The following is a 20496-nucleotide window of genomic DNA, read 5'->3' on the forward strand; positions in this document are numbered from 1 at the left end:
GTGTCCAGACAATTGGCTAAACATTACTCTGGATGTTTCCATGTGGATGTTTTGGATGAGATTAATGTGTGTATGTGTGTGAGTGTGTGTGTGTGTGTGTGTGTGTGTGTGTGTGCGCGCGCGCACGCGCCTGGTAATGGGGGTGTCTCCCAAGCTATGCTTAGGGTACCTAGAGACCACCCCGAGGCATTTTCAGTCAACTGGTACAGATGGCTCAATGCTAGGGTCCAAGGATTTTGTATCATTTGGGCCCTGCGGTGTTGGGGACAACCAAACTCACCCAGCAGTGCTCAGGGGCCCCCTTGACTACACCCAAGGATGTTCTCTGGGCCTGTACAGTGCCATAAATAGAACCAAAGTTGGGAGCGTCCAATGCATGAGCCCCAATCCCTGTGCTATCTCCTTTACGCTGAGACTGACATTTTAAGTGGAGAGTTTTGAGTGAAACAGATCTCTCGCTGTTAGCGTGTGTCACTTCTGATCAGTTGAAGACCTGACCTCCGTGGAACCAGAAAACATTCTGCCACACAGATGGCCTTCAGACTTGAAATGCAGCGTCAGTCCTCCCTGGGACATCCAACCTGCCCACCCCCTGTAGTCCTTCCCATTCCCCACCTTTGTCTCAACTGATATAGTAGGAATCACCTGGACCACCTATACCCTCTAAAAATTCAGTGAATTTCACTTTGCATAGTGGCACTATGCAAAGTGCCAGAGATTGAATTGGAGTTGTGTGCAAATCAAGCAGCTCCCCACTATACTATCTCTCTGGAATCTTCTTTGTATTAGCTCTTCCCAAGTGTAACCAGATTAGGGAGCTTCTGGACACTCTCCAGAACTGGACATTCCTCTTTCTTTCTTTCTTTCTTTCTTTCTTTCTTTCTTTCTTTCTTTCTTTCTTTCTTTCTTTTGTTTCTTTCTTTCTTTCTTTTTTCTTTCTTTCTTTTTTCTTTCTTTATTTCTTTCCTTCTTTCTTTCTTTATTTCCTTCTTTCTTTCTCGCTTCCTTTCTTTCTCTCTCTTTCTCTCTCTCCCTCCCTCCCTCCTTCCCTTCCTTCCTTTTTCTTTCTTCCTTTCTTTCTTTTTTTTCTTTCTTCCTTTCTTCCTTTCCTTTCCTTTTCTTTCTTGGGCAATCCTTGGAGGTTGCTCCCAACTCCGTCCTCTAAGTTATTTCTTCGTGCAAAGCATGCCCTCAGCCTATTGTGCAATATCTCTGGCCTCTGGATATTCCCATTTCTACTTCTTCTCTCTCCCCAGGTCATTGCTACCACCTGGGAAAGAAGTTATCAATCTTATCACACTTGCATACTAACACCAGTCTGCAGCCATTCAGCTGGAAACCAATGGAAGACCCTCCCCACACCCACAGTATTCTTCTAGGTGTTCTCTCTGCTCCTGAGGAACCCTCCAGACTGTAGAATATCATCAAACACTACTTCTCCACACCCTGCAACTTCCACCACACTCAGTTCCTGTTCCACTCAGTATGCGTTTGCGGGTGGTATTGCTAGTAACATGGACACAACTCTTTCCTGACTCCAAATTTATATTGTTGGCTCTTTGAAGATCAGAAACCCACGCTAAGGTCCTCTGTATTCTCAAAGAAACCAACCCAGGTTTTCAAAGAGTGTTTGTATGTGTGTCATACACCCTTTCAAAAATGATTAGCTAAATGCTTACTGATTCGTAGCAACAAGGATTCCTCACTAATTCAAACTATCCCATTTGTTAAAATAAATTCTTAATTATTTAATTATCATTCGAGACTCACTTGATTCAGAACACTCTTTCATACTGTCCTGCAAGAAATGGACCATGAATATTCAGAGGACTGACTTTAGGGCTGTGGAAACAAAGACGTGAGGGACTTCTGGTCCACATCCTCCATCAACAGAAATGGGTCATTAGATGCTTTCCTTCTGTTTCCAGAAAGTCTGTTGCATCATCTTTTTTAATAATATAAAAGTAATTTGAAGTATTGGAGATGAAGAAATATACTGTGTTTGTTACTGTTGTTACTGTGTAGTATAAGTTATCTCAAATAATAATACTGTTCCTAAACTGACGATGAATGGTCCACAGTTGGAAACCTGCCTCAAGGGTTGGGACTGTTGGGGTAGAGAAGGGACCATTATGACAATGATGGTTGAAAGGGATTGCTCTTGGATGGGAGACGTGTGCTGATAGTGGATGAAGGACCAAACATGATGGCCTCTCAGTATCTGGATTGCAAAACACAATGGCCAAAAGGGGAGAGAAAGAAAGAGAATACCCAAAAGAAGAAAGAAAGAGAGAGAAAGAAAGAGAAAGAGAGAGAGAGAGAGAGAGAGAGAGAGAGAGAGAGAGAGAGAGAGAGGAAAGAGTCTGCCATAGAAGCAGGCTGGGGGGAAGTGGAGTGGGAGGGATACCGGGTATATTGGTGGTGGGAAATGACACTGGTGGTACTGGAACATTGTATGACTGAAATCTGATCACGAATGTTTTGTAACTGCATCTCATGGTGATTTAATAAGAAAAAGAAAAAAGTGTTCCTAAATTATTATTATTATTATTATTATTATTGTTATTTTGCTGCAGTGCCTGGATTGAACCCAAGAACCTGGTCCTCACAAGTGCATTCTACCACTCACCTCCATCCCTGGCCTTTTCCTAAAATATGAACGTTAAAAGTCAAAGCAGTGCTTTTCAAATCAGGAAGTGCAAATGTGGTCCCATGCCGGGGGAAAAAAAAATCCTAGAAACTAGAAGTAGACATCTGGATAGTGACAACAGTGGAGGGGTACACCGTGTCTGGTTGCGGCTCTGCTGTAATAACCCCAGCTCTCCCAAACACCCAGAAAGGACTCTTACAAGCATACAGTTTTCAAACATTCTTCTAGACATTCACATGGGTAAAACCTATTTATCAGTATCTATAGAATTCCACTGAGGAAGAAACCCCGAAGCTACCTAATTTTTGTACATTTCAAATTTATCTGAGGCCAGAGAGATATTAATAATAACACAGTCAACCTGGATTCTATTCCTATCATCCCATACGGTCCCCCAAATACCACCAAGAGTGATTCCTGAATGCAAAGCCAGATGTAACCCCTGAGTTATAACGCCAGTGTGTCCCTGCCTCAGAAAAACTTATCTGGGGGATTGGAGGCCCTCTGAGCAGTTTTCAGGGCTTACTCCTGATTCTGTGCTTAGAGATCATTCCTGGTACTCCCCAGGGCCTAGAACTGGGGCAAGACAAGCATCTTATACTTATACCCCTATACTACCTCTCTGACCCTTCTCTACTTTTTGAAAACATTATTTCACAAGTGGTGTGAATTTGCCACAAAGGCAGCTACTGTGTAATTAGAGGGGAAATTGCATTTTGTCATACATGGAAATGCAGCCAACTTTATTCTTCATCTGAATCATATTGCTAATGGCAGTACCACTTACTGTCTTGGAAAATCCATGCATCACACCCACTGGTGAGTAGATCAGTATCTCGAATATTCCCTCTAGGGAAAATCTTCAGAAACCTCTATCTTCTGTTATACTCTAAGCACTACTTCACTGTAGGGCATAGAGTATCATCAACACTAAAAATATCCTTCACTACACTTATTGATTTGGGCTACAATTTATATGTAGATAGTCAGGCCCAGGTATTTGGTGGGGGGACTCCCCAGGGTTACTCAAAAGAAAATCGGTGAGTCTTGGCAAGCCAAAAGCTGATAGATCAATGCAAGGGTCCAAGGATGCAATGCTAGTCAGGACTTGCAGTGCCAGGGATTGCCCAAACCACATCGGTGATGCTGGAAGCCTCCGGGGATGCACCCAACAACGCTCAGGCCAGATGCCAGCTAGGCACACACATTCAGCTATACCACCTTCTGGCCCCATGGCCTAGATTTTAAACTGAACACCTAAAGAGCAAAGGCCATGCCTTATTCATTTGTATATCTTTTGCATCTTGTAGAAAACCTAATATTTAGAAGTCGCTTTATAAATGTTTGTGAATCCATTCGTTCATTTTTGCATTTATTTCATAACAAATTTTTATTTAGCCTTGACTGTGTACAAAACTGTTACATGAGAGGAATATTTTAGGGAACAAACCAAAACTGAGCTCTGGGAACTTAAGCTGGATAGAAGGAGAGGGGGAAAAAAAAAGATTTCTTCTGCAATTTTTGGTTTTGCTAGATTGTCATAAATGCAAATCAGATGCACTATGAAAGCAGGTTAATGAAAGAAATACTAGACGGAAAGAAGAAATAAAACTTGAAACTGAAGTGGTGTATCCACTATTGATTTCTACCTACCAAACCCACCTAAAACATAAGGGTTTCAAATCAGGCACCATTTCCAATTTCTCAGGGTCTGCAGCTCATTTGTGAGATTCTGATGATCAGTCCCAGGCTCTGACCTCAGCTGGACTTCCACGGGAATCCAGGGTCTGTTTCCAGCCTGTGCCGGGATCCTTCAGGAAGCCCGGTGGGGCTCGTTCTCATGATGATGGTGGGATTCTCAGAAATTGGACAGAAACTGCAGGGCTGCTCTGGCCCAGCAACCTGGTGATGTCAGGAAGACCCCGGGCCAGTCAGCCTCAGTGGTGGCAGCAGCACCAGCCCTCATTCTTCAAGGGACAATCAGCAAGCCATGTGGTGAGGAAAGGACATGGGGAGAAGGGTTGGAGAACCGTGACCAGTTTTCTTATCAACTGAGGCCAGTTAAGCCAGAGAGAATTAGTACCAGTCAACCAGACAGTTAGGGCAGCAAATTGGGGTCAGTCTATCAATGCCCTGAGTCAGGAAGCATGGAACATTCCAGGAGGTCAAGACGGCCAGAGTGGCTTCATGCTGAGAGGTAGAGAGGAGCATTATACTCAAGGAGCAAGGGAATATGACGGGGGTGGGGGTGGGGGGATCAGCCTGTACTGATAAGAGTCTGGGCCCTAACGGGGAAAATGTTTAACTCAGAAGAACTTGATCAGAATACATACAAACCTGTCGGATTAAATATTTCCTAACCAGGATCTGAAGACATGGTACAGGGGCTGAAACACTTGCCTTGCAAGCAGTCAACCCTGGTTTGATCCCCAGACACAGCATGTGGTTCCCTGAACATTGCCAGGAGCAATTCCTTGGGCACAGAGCCAGGAGGAAGCCCTGAGTACCACTGAGTTTGGCCCAACACCCAATTTCCCTTCCTCCAACCAGTTCAGAGCAAAGTTTGAAAAGTCTCTGTCTCAGAGCCAGGCTCTGAAAACTGAGGTCATCCTGGTGAATGGATGAAGGGGCCTGGGCAAGCAGGAGATGATCACTGGGGGGAGAGATGGAGGACCATGGATGAGATTGCTTTCACATCAGCTCCACTATTTAGGAGCTGGGAACTCTCACTCTCTCTATCTCAGCATCTTCTTTGCCAAGACAGGGCCACAGACTTCTTTCTCTCTCTCTTCTCTCTCTCTCTGTCTCTCTCTCCCCCAGCCCTCTCTTTCACTCTGTCTCTCTGTCTCTGTCTCTGTCTCTCTCTCTCTCTGTCTCTCTTTCTTCCCCACCCCTCTCTGTCACTCTGTCTCTCTGTCTCTGTCTCTCTCTGTCCCTCTCTGCCTCTCTCTGCTCTGTGAGCTATGGGAACTCACTGCTCCATCCTCCTGATGCTATGAGGACCTCACCAGTCCTCTGAGTTTACTCCTTGTCCCTAAGCTGGCTGTGCAGTGTCCTGTCTTCTCCAAGCCTCCACACCTTGGGTCTTCTCCCACCAGACTCCCCCAAGGCGACACAACGGTAATCCCCTCCACTCTCCAGATCCCTCATTCAGCTCATGTGGTGGTGATTAAGTCCCCGCCGGCCTGGAACCAGATAGTGTCCATTTCTGCTTGGCGGCTGGGAGATCCTCGCTCCTCCCTGGTTCTGTCTCACACCCTGTCATCTGGCTTCAGCCCGTCTGGGGGAGGACAGGGAGAAGCCAGACAGCCGTGAATCTTGCTGTCGGCTTGCAAATGTTCGTGATCCCGGGAGGACAGAGGGGAGCTCCTGACAAGAGAAATGTATAGCTCAGTAGCAGAGACAGATGCCCTTTGGCGTTACCCAGGTCCAAGGTCAGCTCAAATCCTTCCGGAGACAGTGGGGTGTGTGTGGGAGGGGGAGGGGGGCAGTGTGGCCTGACTTTTCCCATAAACTGCCTTGCAGAGGTGATAAGCAAGGGGCACCAGAGGGCAATCGAGCCAGAGTGCTGGCTGTATGGACAGAAGTTGGGGTGGGGCTTCCCCAGGAAGCTGATCTTGCCTGATTATAGGTACAGAGTCTGGACTAAATCACTTACCTAAGAAGGTGGAGAAAGAAGACAGAACACTGGGGAGATGATGGTGCTGATGATCTTGAAGAGATTCAAGAGGTTTCCTTTCCCTTCCCTCTTTCCTGCATGGTCTCATTTTTTTTTGTCCCCAAAGCCTGCATTTTAATAATTGGGGGGGAAATGAACAATTAAAACAATTAAAACCCCAAATGATCTGTCAAGAACATCCTATTTCTTCACAGAGAGTGAATGAATGTTTTTTTTTTTTTTTGCTCCAGGTTCGGAAGGAAGAGAAGGTCTCCCTTAGCACAAGTCACAGTTCACTCCCCTTTTGCGCTAGTAGATAAAAATGCAACACCCGCAAGCCCCCTGCCTGGCCTCCCCTCCCCTGAACCCTCAGCCCTCTCAGCCCTCTCCTCTGTCTGTTCTTGTCACGCACATTTCCCTCCCTGGTTCTGAGGTTTCAAGAGCTCAGATCATGGTATTAAGAGGAGAATTGAATTTCAACAGTATAAACGACTGTGTGTGTTACTCAGCTCCTGCTCATAATCTGGAAGACAAAAGTGATATCTAGATCGTAGGATTTTTTGTGGGTTTTACTGTGATTGGAGGGGAATAGTTAGGCCACCCCCGGCAGAGCTCAGACCTGCTCCCGACTCTGAGCTCCTGGATGACTCCTGGCATGCTCAGGGGACCATATGCAGTACCAGGGACCGAACTGTTGAACTGGGGTTGACCACATGGTAGACAAGTGTCTTAACCCCTGCACTATCTCCCGCCCTTAGATGGAAGTTCGACTTGCCATGCTATGCAGAACACAGAATAAGGCCTGGCAGAGATGACATCTGAAGTCGTGCTCCCCATTCTTCGGCATTCAGTCTCTCCTCCCACATACCCTGGCTCTTCCAACACTGGTCCTGCACCCGCTAGGCAACATGAACAGGAAATAAAGAAGATAACAAAGAATAAGATCAGCCGGGGTGGCCTTGTGGTGAGCAGAGGCAGTGCCGGCAGCCACCAAGCTACCTCCCTACCGGGTAGGCTCTTGCCCCAGCTGTCCCCCGACCCGGTAGGACGTCTCTGCATGGAATTAGAGTATCCCCAGCCCCAGTCAAATCCATGGGGGGTCGAGGGGAGATCGTTGAAGGTACACCTGCATCTACCCCCATTTCCCCACAGCTGCTGGGGTCACGGGCAGGCTGCTCCCTGCTGCTTCCCCATCTCCTGCTGTCCAGTGTGGAGGCTGATCAGTGACGTTACCCGCTACTGTCAAAACCCACCAGGAAGGCTGCCCCAGCCCCGCTTCAAGAGCTCGGGAAAAGGAAGCTCACTCATAGGATTGCTTTATGGGTTTTGTTTGTTGTGGGACATTCCCGGTACTGGTCAGGATTTACTCCTGACTCCGTGCTCAGGGTTTACTCTTGGCTGTATGCTTAGGATTTACTCCTGGCTCTCTAAGCGGGATTTACTCTTGACTCTCTGCTCTGTGCTCAGGATTTACCCTTGGCTCTTTGCTTGGGATTTACTTCTGGCTCTGCGTTCAGGATTTACTCCTAATTCTGTGCTCAGGATTTACTCCTGGCTCTATCATCAGAATTTACTCCTGGCTCTGGACTCAGAGCTTTCTCCTGGCTCTATGATCAGGATTTACTCCTCCAAAGTTTACGCATTGGGAGAGGTTGAAATTGCAGTTAACTTAGGTTCTCAGTCTGGGTCTGGAGGACTAGCGTGACTGGTCCCATTTCAAATCTGTTTCTTCCCTTGTTTCCAGCATGGAAATCGTCTCTCTGAACATGGCAACTCACCTTCTACAGGGAACAGGGATGCATTCATCCCAGATGGTTCCTAGATAAGAAATGCCCACCCCACCCCCCCGGCACAGGACAAAGGATGGTGCTTCACAGAGAACCCAAGTTTCTCCCACATTCCCCTCCTCCACCACCACTGCCCCCCATGAGGGGCCTGGACAGGAGAAACTCCCTCACTGCTCCCCACACCTTTGGCAGGGCAGTGCTGGAGGCTGCCCAGCTCAGCCACAGGTCAGAACTGGTGTCAGGAGTTGCCACTCTCCAGCCGTTGCCTGGTGACCACATGGAAAATAAGTGGTGGTGGACAGCCCACAGAAACCACCCCCGGGGCTGGCATTGTGGGAGGCACAGCTACAGAATGCCCTGCCCAGAGCCTCTGGGGGCATGGAGGGGGGAGGCGGGCACACAGCAGGAGGGAGGCTGAGGCCAGCGACCCCCGCACAGGCATTGATGCTGCTCCTGGCTAGAGTTTTGGTCAGCATGCAGAGATGTTCATATCAAGGTCTGCACGCCAAATCTCCCCACAGTCCTGGCAATGGATTCGGGGGTAGAAACCTGCTCATTCAGTGTTGTGAGAGATGACGCAAAGGCAGGGTGGGCCCCCATGAGAAGCAGGACTCTGGGGGCCATCAAGGCCTTCTGAGGCTGCAAGGACTCTGGGAGAGTGCACCCAGAGGAGAACAGGGTGGTGGCCGTCAACTAGATGGGCTGCTCACACCAGGGAAGGGAAGTCTATGATGTACCAGAACACAGCAGAGCCGCAAGCCCCTCACCCTCCTGCATGACCCCCACTGCCCTCTCCCACCAGGTCCCCTTCCTGCTCAGGTAGGGTCATTGGCACTGTGGGTGTCGCTGCTGCGGTTGTAGAGACAACTGGGCACAGAGTGACCATTTCTACCTAGTCACACAACTCAGCTCCACAATTACAGTATCTGCTCTTCTGACTTGAAGCTTCCTGTTCCTGGCCCCCTGTTTCCCAGGAGAAAGTCCTTCTCCATCTCCATCCAACTCAGCTCTCTCCCTTATCTACTGCCCTTCCCCTAGCCAGGCAAGGAGTGCTTCCCCTGGAGCACTGGCTTCTTCAGACCTGGTGAATTGACAGTTCCTATCTACATTGGGGCTCCCGAGTTGTGGTCAGGGACCCCAGACAACTTGCTGCCAACCAGCCTGGCTCAGACCCTGTAATGCCAAGGATTCCTCAGGCCATCCCCAGAGGAACAGGGGCCTCTATGGCCACATCTGGTGATGCTCAAGTCACCATGTGCCGCCAGGAATTGGCCCATGGGAAGTGACACTAGATATGTGTCCTCACCTCTCTTCTATCTTCTGTGCCTGCTCCGAATCATTTCAGCAATGCCATCCACCATATATCCATGCATCCACCCAATGGCTGACCAAGAGGTGCTATGGGATTTCGGGTCTCCAAGAGGGAGCTGGGTATATCACAGCAAAATTAGCCCTCAGCTCGCCAGCCTTGCACAGCATTGAGACAGGAAGTAGCCCCTGCAAAGGCCACTGACAGCAATTACGATGCACAACAGGATGGTCGTGATCATGATTGTGATGATGCAGCCAACGTCCACCCTGACCCAGTGCATCTTCTTGTCTCCAATCTAGTTCCATGGGTTTGGGGTTTGGATTTGGTTTTGTTTCATTTTTGGTTTGGTTTTGGCAACTCCCGGCAGTGTTCAGGATTTAATCCAGGCTCTGTGCTCAGGATCACTCCTGGCAGGGATCAAAGGACCCTATGGACTGCTTGGGATCAAACCCAGGGTGGCTGAGTTCAAGGCAAGCCCTCTCCCCTCTGCACCATCTCTCCAGCCCCACCCACTCCATTTGGGAATGTCACCTACATCTCACTCTCCTCTGTTCCATCCTGGAGGCAGCCATCCCTCCCGTCGTGCTGGTGATGGGAGCAGTCCCAGGTGAAAGCGAGGAGGTGAGGAGAAATAACAAGGAGTAACAGTGCTTCGATTCATATATATGTAGGATGGAATAAGGGTCGACTGCAGCAATCTCGGTGGTTCTGTGAGCAGCACTCATGCATTCATGCCATGGTCTCCACACCATGAACAGCGGCTAAGAGCCGGGCTGAGATCTGGCCCATTCATGAGCCTGGATTGAGCTGGGAAATGCTGCCAGGAAATTCTCCCTCCCTCCCAGCCAGCCTCTGGGTCTCCGGGGCTGGAGCCCAGTGCAGGTTTCTGGGTGCTCCAATTCATTTGTTCTTGGCGGAAGACAATTTCCTGTTTCTAAGAAAAGACTGCTGGGATGACTTAGGAGGTCCTTTGGACAGCGAATCCGGCTGGCCTGGGCATGGCCCCAGGGAGTTCCTGGGGGAGGGTTGGTTCTCATTAACCCACTTTCGCCCGAAGGTGGTCTGGAACTCACAGACGATGGGGGTGATGGCACACATTGTCCAAGGGCCTGATGCCTGAAGACAAGTTTATCATCCCAGGCCAAGCAGGTTTTTTCAGAACATCTGCAGCCAAACACGAGGCTTGACCAAGATCCCAAAGGGACAAGCGCTCAGCCCACCTCTGGCACCCCTTTGCTCCAGCCTGTCCCTCTTCTTCCAGCTCCGTCATCCTCCAAATCGCTTTTCCAGGGATCTCCCGGGCTGTTTCCATGGAAGCGACTATTAGGACAAAACAGAACCGTCTGATCCCCACCCCAGGCCTTCCAACTGGGGCCAAACAGGGAGGGGAGCCATGGGGTGACCACAGACCCCCGCAGAGCACTCTGGGTATGCACACAAACAGATGGGCCGCATCGCCCTGCGGTGGGAGCAGAGACCCGGTGACGGTGTGGGGAAAACCCACGGGAGGGTGGGGAGAGCCTCCGCCCGCACAGCCCGGCGTCCAGACGTGATGCAAAAAACAGCTGCCCGGTCGCTGCCCACACCACCACGCCCATCTTGACTCTTCTCCCTGCTCCTCGCTGCCTACATCCCTGGCCAGCCGCACTGAACTTGCTTGGCAAAGGCGTTGGATGAGAGGAACCAGTTTTCAAGTTTCAGAGATCAGGGCCAGGGCCGCGGCTTAGTGCTAGAGCACTGGGTCTTGGGTGTGTCGGGCCCTGGGTTCAATCTCAAACACTGAAAAACAAGCGAAGAACTCAGAGCTGGAAGGGTTCAAGTCTCGGTTCTAACGCTCAGGATAGGGGTAAGCTCACCCAGTGGTCAGATCCCTCAGCTTCCCTAAGGCTTCGGTTTCTTAGTGAGGAGAGTAACACCCCATCTCTTGTTGGGAAAATCAGGTGTGATCTTACAGGTAGGTGGCTCCAAAACTCATCTCCTCATCACTTCACTGGTCTCACTCTAGTGCTGACGGGTCAATGGCTCAGGTTAAAATCTGAACCCTGACATGCAGGTTTCCTCAGCGGCCCTTCCCTGAGAAGATTTTCCATGACCCATAAAGCCACACCAGTTGGTGACCCCCAAATCTCATCCTCTTTCTCATGGGTCAGCTCCAGCCATCCCAACCCCATTTCTTCCTGGCCTTTAGGCTTGCATCTGCCCGGGGACCTGCAAGCCTGCTCCATTCTGCCCCACGACCACCACCCCACAGAGTGACTTCCAAGTCTCAGAAATTCCAGCCAGTAGGACATCCCCTTGGCACCCTGCAGTGCACCCCACCCTGGAGATGCCCACTTGAGTTCTCATTGTGGTTTGCCATTTACACATACATCACTCATGTCCAGAACTGTCTCCATCAAATGCCAGCAGATCTGGCTGCTTCTCTTCCCAGGGAGAGAGCAAGCCCGGCAGGACTGGGTCTTGCCTTCAGTGGCATCATCAGTTCCGACTGCAGCTCCTGGCAAAAACAAGTCACCGGATAGAGGTTTGTTTCCTTACATTCAATCGAGATGGTGTCTGGTGAACACATATTAACTGTGTGCATTGTCACTGATAACATCATAAATCAACATGAATGCAGAATACACCACCATGTTTGGGTCAGAGTGGTCGTCACCTCTTAGCCAGAACAGTCACTTCCTCGGGAGGCAGATATTTTGCCACCCCTAGCTCACCCCTAGTCTTACAATGAACTTGAAAATGACCAGCTTAACTTTGGCTTTCTGGATGGGGTGGGGTGATATGGGGCAACTTTCTAGACCTGAAAGCACATCATCAAAGTCCAAGACAGAAGCTCCTTTGACCACCCTGGGCATTTTCCCTGTCCCATTAACTCTCCCCTGCGAAGTCTGAGCCTGCCTTGGTGTGAAATAACTTTCTTTTTTTATTTTTTCCTTACAATTTTATTTATTTATTTATTTATTTTTATTGAATCACCGTGATAGTTACAAAGTTTTCATGTTTGAGTTTCAATCATACAATGGTCAAACATCCATCCCTCCACCAGTGCACATACTCCACCACCAATATCCCCAGTATACCCCCCTTTCCAACTCTCCCCCTGCCACCATGGCAGACAATTTCCCCCATACTCTTTCTCTTCTTTTGGGCATTATGGTTTGCAACACAGGTACTGAGAGGTTATCACGTTTGGATCTTTATCTACTTTCAGCACACATCTCCCATCCCAGCCGATTCCTCCAACCATCATTGTCTTAGTGATCCTGTCTCTATTTCAGCTGCCTTCTTCCCCAGCACATGAGACAATGAAAGAACTTTCTAGAGGGAGGGAGTATGCAGCAGGGGGGAAGGCTGTCTAGGGTTAGTCCCTTAAAAGGTTGACTGACACCTCCTGAAAATGAGGATAAAATTTCTGAGCCATCACTGACATGGACACACACACACACACACGCATATGCACACACTTGTACACACATGCATGCACACATTCACACATGCATGTATTCCACACATGCACATATGCACACATCCACACATTAAACATGCAAGCATATGGATCCACACACATTCACATGTATATGCACACTTGCAAACATGAAGTGTACATGTGCATGTATGCATGCATACACATAAACATATGCATGTGTCCGCCCACACCCACACCCAGCTCCCCTCTCAGGGCCTAGAAGTGCTTCCGGACACAGAGATGCCCCAGCCCAGGCTTTGCCGACCAGCCCTTACCAGCCTCCGCAGGACTTGGCTCTTCCCAGTGAAAAATGAGCCTGAAAGCCCTGGAGCATTCTCAGTGATTTACTGAGAACTTGACTTCCACATGGGCTTTCCGGCTGCAGCCAACCCCAAGAGTCAGAGGGAGGAAGAGGGAGAAAATCATAAATGGAGAGTGAGATGAGAAACAGATGTGGAGCCTTCGCTGGCAGGGAATTCTCCGCCCGACCCCCTCTCTCCAGGAGATGAGAAGGGCTGGTCTCTAAGAACAGGCTCTTACCTGCATTCCCCACCCCAGCCCTCACCTGCCTCCTGTGATTGCTGCTCCATCACCTGGGCTCTTCTGACAACCTGCATGAAGGATGTACCTGATTGGGCCATTGTGCTCTGATTTTAGGCAAAATTCATGAACATTGGGTGCTCTGCTGTCTATTAGTCTCAATCCTTGCCTCCAAGGAGTTGGCAGGCTGGCCAGGGAGACAGAATTGAATGGGCAGGGCAAGAGGGCAGGGTCTGCCCTCTCGGTCAGACACAGCACCACGTGTGGCACAGGCCTCCAGCTGCTGGCACTCAGTTGAAGATGCACTAAAGTTCCTCCCGCAGCACCCGCTCAGCAGGCTCCAGGGCACCCGTGTGGTCATTCCATGTTAGGCACTGATAGAAGTGACGCCTCTCATGTCAGACTGCCTGCTCTTAAACCATTATTAAGACTGTGGACAGACCAGTGATCATGGCTAGGGCTCTGTTCCCCAGTCCTTGTGTGTATGGGTTGGGTTGGGTTGGGTTGGGTTTTGTGGGGGGAAGTGCTCAGGACGTCTAGGGTTCCCACCGGCAATTCTTGGCCTCTGAGCTGGAGTCTCCATGTAAAGGTTTGAGTAAGCGATATTGTTCAGGCTCTGCAGTGCAGGAATATCTGGGTCACTCCAGCATGGCAAGGGGCTTCCAGGGCTGCATCCAGTGACGCTCAGGGAACTGTTGATGCCAAGAACAGAGACCAGGTTTGATTCTTGCTAAACATGCACCCTACCTGCTCTACTGTCTCTTGGTCTCTTGGTAGTTAACTCAATACACATTCCCACTGACAGTGTCCATGGGTCCCAACTTCTTCATATTCTCATCAGCACCTGTTATCACTTATCATTTTTAATAATGGCCATAATGTGCATTGTGAGTTTTATTTGTGTATCTTTTATTTGTGTATCTCTGTCACCATTTTTTAAGACTGAATAATATTCCACTAACTGTATTTAATACTTTTTCTTTGTCTTTTTTCCTTTTCCCTTTTTTTTTTTTGGCTTTTCATGTCATACTTGGTGATTCTCAGGGGTTATTCCTGGCTCTGCACTCAGGAATTACTCCTGGAAGTACTCAGGGGACCACATGGGGTGCCAGGGATTGAACCTGGGTTGGCAGTGTGCATGGCAAATGCTCTACCCACTGTACTATTGCTCCAGCCCCTAATACTTTGTCTTATCCATGAATCCGTCAAATGAACATTGGGATTGTTTCCATAAGGTGACTATTATAAATGCTGCAGTAAACAGGGACTACAGGCATCCCTGTGAAGTTCTGATTTAATTTATTTGGTTTTTGTTTGGGGACAAAGCCTGGCGAGGCTCAGGGCATACTCCTGACTGCATGCAGGGATCCCTACTGGCCGTGCTCAGGGACCATACATGATGCCGACAAAGATGGAAGCTGGGTCCACTGCATGCCAGGCAAGTGCCCTACCCGATGTTCTATCTCATAAAGATGAGGTTCTCATCTCTATTCTTTTGGGAATGAACCAGGAGGAAAATTTCTGGATTCCATGGAGATGGAATCGTTTATTAATTTTCTGACAAAATTTGGTTCTGATTCCTGAGGAAGTTAACTCAATACACATTCCCACTGACAGTGTCCATGGGTCCCAACTTCTTCATATTCTCATCAGCACCTGTTATCACTTATCATTTTTAATAGTGGCCATCATGTGCCTTGTGAGTTTTATTTGTGTATCTTTGATGATTCGCATTGTTGATCACCTTTTCTTACACTTTTTAATCTCATTATATTCTTCGGATAAACAGATACTCAAGACCTTTGTCCATGGACAAACTGTGTTTTAATTGGAGGGGTGAGATTTTGCTTTAGAGCTGTAGAAGTCCAGTACTTTTCTTGGGAAATTAACCAACTCTGTTTGGATATATAGTTTGAAAATACTCTCTCCTACTACAGGGTAATCCCATACTTTCTTGATTACTTTCGTGACCAGACAGAAACTGTTTCATTGGATATTGCCTGCTTCTCTGTTTTTACATCAATAATTTGGACCCTGGGTGGCCTAGCCAGAGGTTATTGGCAAGACTGATGTCATGATGATTTCTCTTATATTAGAAGTTTGTGATTTTAGAATCTACCTTTAAGTCTTTAATCCATTTTGAAAGGTTTTGTTTGTTTGTTCATTTGTGTTTTTTGTGCTGGTATGAGATAGGGTTCCAGCTCCATTCTTCTGTAAATGGATATTTGTCTTTTTCCAGGACCACTTATTTGACCAAAAGATTGTTTGCCCATTGCATGCTTTATCATAACCCAGCTCTGAAATAAATGTAAAGGAAAAGGAAAAAAGAAGCAGAAAAATTATTGAAATGTCCCCCTTATTACTGATCAAGCTGTTATATTATTGGGGGTATAAGCATCTGAGAAAGATGCTCATACCCCCAAGCTATGGGTCCCCTGCCATAGCTAAGCCTGATGGTCTGAGCAGGACCACCCACATCACCATTGGCAGTACCACCCACCTACGAAGTAAGGAACATAAGCCTCCTCTGAACACAGTTGTTTCTTCTTTCAAAACCCAGAAATCAAGTGTCTACTCCTTGGAGTAGAGCAAGAAAAGGGTAAACTGACTGTCACTTCCATGGCGCTCCTTCCACCTGAGAGGAAGCACCAGCAGCACAGAAGTGAAGGTCTTGGTCCTTCCACACGTTATATGGTCTTTTCTGGGTTGTTGGAGTTTTTTTGGTTTGTTTTCGTTTTGTTTTGCCATTTGGTCTGAAAAGAACTATGGGCAAGTGATCCCCTCTTCCTGGCTTTCATTTAAATTCAAGTGATCCCCTCTTCCTAGCTTTCATTTAAATTCAATCCGTGGCACAGATAGTAAAAGGGAAGAAGAAGGAGGAGGGGGAGGAGGAGAAGAAGAAGAAGGAGAAGGAGAAGAAGAAGAAGAAGAAGAAGAAGAAGAAGAAGAAGAAGAAGAAGAAGAAGAAGAAGAAGAAGAAGAAGAAGAAGAAGAAGAAGAAGAAGAAGAAGAAGAGGAGGAGGAGGAGGAAGAGGAGGAGGAGGAGGGAGGGGGTAAGAGAGAGGGAGGGGGAGGGGGAGGGGCCAGGGGATAGTGACGGGGAGGGTGTGGGGAGGGGGAGGGGAGGAGTGGGGGAGGGTGCATTTTATTCTATATAAGTATCAGTCAACTACTTACCCTTGGCCGAAAATTAATGTCCAACCTCTGCGCTAAAAAAAAACAGCATAGTGTGGTATTTCCCTTGAGCAGAGAAGCGAGATCAGTAGGAATGGAAGAAGAGGAGGGAAAAGTGGGACAAAGATGTCGGAGAAGAGGTGAGATCTGAGCTGGACTTGGGCAAGTGAGGCATTTCTGACTACTCCAAAAAGTCAAAGGCAACTCAGTTGCTTAAACGCAGGATCACATACTTTGAGAACCCGGGAGGGAGCAGGCAGGGAGGAATCCATGCTCTGCCTCCGCCTAGAATCTGCTGCGAAGCCCTTCAAAGGTGCATCAACAAAGAGCAGCTCTCTACTTTGATTTCTGAGTTTTGTTTTTATCACCAGTGCAGCCAGAACCATGCAGAGAGCTATAGAGCGAAGCCTCCTCTAATCCCGCCTATGTCTTTCCTAATTCAGAATCAGCTTGTGCTCCGGCTTCCATCTGGGAAAGCCCAGGTTACTGATGTCACTCCAGCAGCAAAGAGCACTAGTGACTGGAGGCCGCAAACCTTGTCATCGGGGAACTCACGTGCTCCATGTCTCCATGATGACAAATGAGAACCTGAAAAAGTTGCTGGTGACTGGCTTTATGAGTTTTTGACTTAAATGAAAGCCAGGAAGAGGGGATCAAGTTGCCTTTATTTGCATGTTTCGGGCAGGTTTTCATGACATGATGATATGATCATTTCCGGTACAGGGTCCCGGGAAAGGGTTCAATGGCAAACAGTGCCTGCCTTGCCTTGCAAATACGAGACTGTGAGTTCCATCCCTGGCACAGCCCACATGCCCCAAACACAGTCCTGGCACCTCTGATGTCTGGGATCTTTGGTGCCAAGATAGAGTGCGATCCCCATAGCCCAAAGTTGTGCATGCCCCCTGCCCTGTAAGAGCAACACAGAGAACCCCATGAATGAGAAAACCAACTGGGATGCGAGCACCACAGCACGGGGATGCCACTGTGGCAGGGATATGTACAAGCACCGCACAAGGATGCCGCAGAGATACTACAGTGGGTTTGGGTGCAGTGGGTTTGGCTTCTGGCACCCAGATGTTCCCCCAGGCCCTTCCATGAGTGAGCTCTGAGCCAAAGTGTGCACCCCTGCCAGTGGGTACCATCATCACAGGACCTGATGCGTGACTACAGGAAAGCGCCACCACCAGCCCATGTATTCTCATCATCATTGTAACAGGGGAGGGGAGGAGAGGGAAGAGAAACAAAAGGGAGGTGAGGGAAGAGGAACAGAGAGTAGGGAAGGAAGGGGAGGGGAGAGGAGGGGAGAAAAGGGGGAGGGGAGAAAGGGAAGAGGAAAACAGGGGAGAGGGAAAGGGGTTGACAAGGGGAGGGAAAGGAAGTGGAAGGAAGAGGCAGGCAGAATCCTGGGCTCAACTTCCCTCCCCTCACCTCACTACCTGTGAGGCTTTGCTCTGCTGGACTGAATATTGCTGGCCGTGTCCCTGGGCTCCCAGGAACTGCTGGGGAGATACCCCACCACAAATTTTAAAAAACAAGGAAAAAGAAAAAGAAAAAAAGACCCTGATGAATGAATAAGTCAGAGGTGAAAGAAGCACCGTAGCACTGTCACACTGTCTACCCGTTGTTGTTCATCGACTTGCTCAAGCAGGTACCACTAACGTCTCCATTGTGAGACTTGTTGTTACTGTTTTTGGAATATTGACTACGCCATGGGGAGCTTGCAAGGCTCTGCTGTGCGGGCAAGATACTCTATAGCTTGCCGAGCTCTCCGAGAAGGGTAGAGGAATCGAACCCGGGTCGGCCACTTGCAAGGCAAATGCCCTACCTGCTGTGCTATCACTCCAGAGGTGGAAGAAGAGAGTTAGAATCCCACTTCAGGAAAGAGATATCACATTCCATTCTCTCTCTCTCTCTCTAAGATTTAATTTCCCAAAATTAAATATTGCATTTGGAAACTGTGGGTGTATTGGAACAGAACAGAGAATTGTTGTTTTTAAATTTAGCAACAGTTGTTTATATACACCATTGGTGGGAAAGTAGAGCTTGTTGGAGGCAAACCCAGCAATCTGTATTCAAATTGCTACACACACATGCCCTTCAACCCACATTCCCCTCTCTGCCTGCCTACTCACAAGCCAAGCGTGTGTTTCAACTGATTGTGGTTGAGGGAGGCAGTGGCCCCACTGGGCTTGGGATTTTTCCCTGGAGTTTGAGAAAGATTTGGTGTCTTGCTTCCAGCTACCTTTTGGAGGGTTCCAGAGACCTTCCCGTTCAACTCTGAACCCATCAATCATACATGTTCTCTAGGAGAACTACTGTTTGTCTTACTGCTCTGAACTAAGAGAATTTGTTCATAAAAACACAATTTCTTCTAAAGAATTTGGTCTTAGAAAATTGTTGCAGGCATGCAATTGTATATGGTCATGGTCATGGTTCTCCCGTTGTTCATCGATTTGCTTGAGCGGGCCCAGTAACGTCTCCATTGGAGACTTTGTTGTTACTGTGTTTGGCATAACGATTACGTCACGAGGAGCTTGCCAGGCTCTGAAAAGTTAAATATCACAGCATTGCATGAAATCATGACACATGGTCAATCACCTCATGAGTTAGTGATATGACTTTGGTCAAATAAAGCACAATAGTAATAGTATCCATCCTGGTGGCGGTGATAGGAATAGTAACAGGATAAATAAGAGATTGTCATCAATACTCAATCACTTACTGAATATTCATTTTTTACTTACCATTCAGGTTTGATGCCCTGCTGCAAGGGGTGGCTGAAGATGTCGGGGCTCTCCTCATTAATGCCAAGGTGCAGCTGTGGCAGGGCATCGCTGGGGCTGGGATTCTGCTCAGAATTATAGCTCACGATGCTTAGACGGATAATCTGGGGCTCGTTGTAGCCTCTCCAGCCAGCCTTCAGAAAGCAAGAGCCCCCATATATGACGATGGTTTTCTCAGTCATGGTAGGGCCCACAGGGCAAACTTAAGGATGTCTGCGGGCTGGGGCCTCCACACACACACACACACACACACACACACACACACACACACACACACACTCATGCTCCCTGGAGGAGACCAGGTGGGCCAGGAGCTGCCTGCAGAGGGAGCAGGCGAGGGAGACTGAGCTGGACGGACCTCCACTACTTCCACTACCCAGTCACCGCCATGCTCCAGGATGCAGCCACGCGACACATAGTAAGACACTTAATACCCATCTTCCAAGATTACAGCACCATATTTGATACGGTTCAAATATGGTTTGAACCAAGGGAACACCTGCAAAGGTGATTAGAGGCCGTCCTAAAAGCCTCTATCCCCCTTGGAGAGCCTGGCAAGCTACCGCGAATATCCCGCTCACATGGCAGAGCCTGAAAAGCTATCCATGGCGTATTCTATATACCAAAACCAGTAAATACAATGGGTCTCATTCCCCTGATCCTGAAAGAGCCACCAATATGGCAGCCTTAAGAAGGATGAGGAAGGAGAGGCTGATAAAAATCTCAAGGTCAAACTAAGCTGCCAAAACGAAGACAAAAATGACTGTCTGTACTTTCAATGCACCTATGCTGGCATTGGATGCATCCATAAAGGACCTGATGGTACAAGCACGAAAGATCAAGTATGACATCATTGGTTTGACCAAAAAGAAAAGGCATCAATCACATCATGCTGTTTTTGACACTGGAGAAGAACTGTTTCTCGGAACATGTGACAAAAGAGGCATCAGTGGTATTGGTGTCCTTGTCAACATGAACTTGGCCATGAGCAATGATTCATTTGAATGCCTAACAACCCGAATTGGATGATTACACTTGAATAAATGTGGCTCAATGCCAGCAGTTTCTGTCTTCATTGTCTACATACCAACATCCAATTATGATGAAGGAGAAATTGAGGAGCTCT

The sequence above is a fragment of the Sorex fumeus genome, unplaced genomic scaffold (assembly GCF_029834395.1).
Source record: "Sorex fumeus unplaced genomic scaffold, SorFum_2.1 ptg000169l, whole genome shotgun sequence".
NCBI classification, from domain to species: Eukaryota; Metazoa; Chordata; class Mammalia; order Eulipotyphla; family Soricidae; genus Sorex; species Sorex fumeus.